This window comes from Pteropus vampyrus, unplaced genomic scaffold (genome assembly GCF_000151845.1).
Source record: "Pteropus vampyrus isolate Shadow unplaced genomic scaffold, Pvam_2.0 Scaffold1800, whole genome shotgun sequence".
NCBI lineage: Eukaryota > Metazoa > Chordata > Mammalia > Chiroptera > Pteropodidae > Pteropus > Pteropus vampyrus.
In genome coordinates this window covers 5,163-7,892 of record NW_011890581.1, presented here as the reverse complement: position 1 = coordinate 7,892, position 2,730 = coordinate 5,163, and the positions used below count along the sequence as shown (strand labels likewise).

The following is a 2,730-nucleotide window of genomic DNA, read 5'->3' as shown; positions in this document are numbered from 1 at the left end:
TGTGTGCTGCTTTACAATACGGAGTTGATGAAAAAAAAAAATCAAGTTACAGACTATTAGAAACATGACATTTTAGGGGTTGGTCCATTCAGGCCACTGAAACAAAACACCACTGACTGGGCAGCTTATGAACAACAAAAGTTACTTCCCCCAGTTCTGGAGGCTGAGAAGTCCAAGATCATGGTCACGTCCTCGTGAGGGCTCCTTCCAGCCACAGCCGGTGCCTGCTCGCCCTGTCCCCCCACTGCGGAAGGGGCAAGGGGCCCTTTTTACAAGAGCATGACCTCCTAACACCATCACCTGTGGGGTTAGGGTCCGAAGCGTGCACTTTGGGGACACGGGCAGGCAGACCAGAGCAGGAGTCCAGAGCTCCCAGGGGGGTTCACCAGGAAACTTTCTCCCTATTCTGAGGGTGAGAAAATGCCTCCAGCTTACACCAGGAACCTGCGGGGGGAAACCCACAAGAACCCAGAGAAAAGAGAATTCTTTAGACTCTCTGTCCCCAGACCAGACACGTCTTCTTCCTCAGGCAGCTAACCTAAGGCTGTGCCCACAGGCGTGGGCAGGAACGCACAGCGAAAGACCCAGCCTCCACCCATCACCCTTTTCTGCCCCGAAAGTTTCCAGCATTTGCTGGGGGGTGGGATTGGGCACAGGGAGGCCAGCTTACCCCACACAGAGAGAACGCCGTCAGGCCAGGAGGGAGGGGTACCCCAGCGTCTCCTAATGGTCAGGGGTGGCCTTGTGTCTCAGGGCCCTGGAACTGACCCTGGCATCTCCCCCTGTAGCAGGCAAGTAGGGCAGCCCGGCCGGTTCTGGGAGCTCCCTCTGACACCCGCGAGCGACCCTCACATCATTCATTATTGGCTGCAGAGAAGCAGGCCCAGAGAGACACCATGAGCCAGGGTGATGCGATTACTTTGACAGAAGCTTCACACTCCAGTGGGGGTGCTTGGGAGTAGGGCCTGAGAATAACCTGATTAAATCAGTAGCCAGAGAAGGGCAGAACCGGAAGGAGCAGCCTGCTCAGCGCTGGGCATGTGCTGCTGCCGGGTACAGGGGACCGTGAGCTCCTGCAGGAAGGGCCCGCTCCATCACCTCTCCCCCCGACATCCTGGCAGGCTGGCTCGGTCCCCCTTTCGGGGCAAGGTGGGAGGAACTGATGCATGACCCACTGGGTGCACCCCTGCATCCTGCTTCAGGTAGCCTATCTCCCTTTTCTATTCGACCAAATGCTTCCCTCACACCTGTTCCCAAGGTTTTCTTCGTGTTCTAAGATACAGATAAATCAAGGATCACCTTCGGGGCCAAACCTTTGCCACCTGCCAGCTCCCCAGAGGGCCACTGGCTTAGTCTCGCTTTTAAATCACTGGTGTCTCGTCAAGAAGACCCGACCCAGGGCTAAGCTACCGACCACTTTCTGGGAGGAATCGCCAGACGCATTTCCATTCGTAAAGGACAGGAAACCTGCGCGTGCAAATCACCCGTGTTCTCTGGCTTGTTGAAAATCACGTCACGCCAGTCCGGGTCTGAAAACACCCATGTGGCTGCCTGCTGGGGAGCCCCAGCTCAGCTCCTAATGAGGTGATCGGGAGCCTGAAGATCTGGATGGCGACGGGGCGCCTCGACCCACCTCGCAGCCCGATGCGTGATTAACATCTTTTTCCCACTGTCTTGTCAACGCTAAGACCCGCGGAAGGAAGACAGCTCGCTCGTTTGCGAGGAAATGTTAGGCGGCTGCTTCGTCCTTGGCAAGCAGGTTGGACCGATAACGAGCTCCAATCCATCTCACGCTTGTACACGCGTCTCTGCCACAACACACGAGCCTGCGACACCGTGCATCTTTTATTCGCTGTGCTCTAAATCGTTCTGTGCGGCCGGCCAGAGGGAGCCATAGAATTGGCAGGGTTGGACCTCAGAGGTCATCCGGAGGTTAGGAGATTTGTCCGAGGTCACACAGCAACCTGGCGGCAGGGTGGGACTGGAGGTCCCTAAAACACCTCCCATCACTCACCTGCGTCACCAGAATCGGCTTTTCCTTCCCCGGCCCTTCTCCAGGCCCCCGTTCCCGTTCCCACGTGTGCTCCGAGGGCCTGCTAGGTGCCGGGCAGTGTGTCACCACAGAAGACAGGAAAATGAGGGAGACGGAGCTCCAGCCCTCACGAACTCCCAGTCGAGGGACGAGACGATGGACCTTTCATTTCGACAACGGTAAATCAGACGATGGGGCAGGGCACCAACAGCCCGAAGAGGCACAGCGGCCCTCAGCCGGAACCGGCAGGAGGGGAGAGAGGGGCCCCCAGCAAGCTTCCTGCAGAAGACCGGCGTGCCCCCAGTAAATGCCAGCTGTGACGACTTTCAGTCTTTGAGTTATAACTATATCCCCTGAGGCCACGAGGCCGCATCTCAGCTAGTCTGGGAAAAGCCGGGGACACGCTCTGCTCCGTCTCGGTCTGGGGTGGAACATGGAGCCATGGGTGGAATCCTGGTGACAGCTGGAGGGTGAGCTGAGGCTGTGAGGTCCTGCCAGCCTCCATGTGAGGCTCGTCCACCTCTGTCAACTCCGGAGATGGCCTGAAGTCCCTGGTCCCTCACAGCTGGACACTCACCGCGCCTGTGCCCAATGCGGATCACCTTCCTCCTGCTTCCACCTCCCACCTGCACTCCGGGGGGCACAGGTCCTTCTGCGGACGGCGGCTGTGGGCAGGACAGCCCCTGGGAAAAGCTGTG

At 58.1% G+C, this 2,730-nt stretch overlaps 1 long non-coding RNA gene across 1 annotated transcript in view; it reads right to left on the bottom strand.

The window, feature by feature from the left end:
- LOC111734552 overlaps nt 1–960 on the bottom strand; it is a 2,199-nt gene extending 1,239 nt beyond the window's left edge. Inside the window, exon 1 of the long non-coding RNA XR_002778486.1 lies at nt 301–960. This is a non-coding gene — a long non-coding RNA (uncharacterized LOC111734552). The remainder of the gene's footprint in view (nt 1–300) is intronic.
- Between the last annotated feature and the right edge of the window lie 1,770 nt (nt 961–2,730).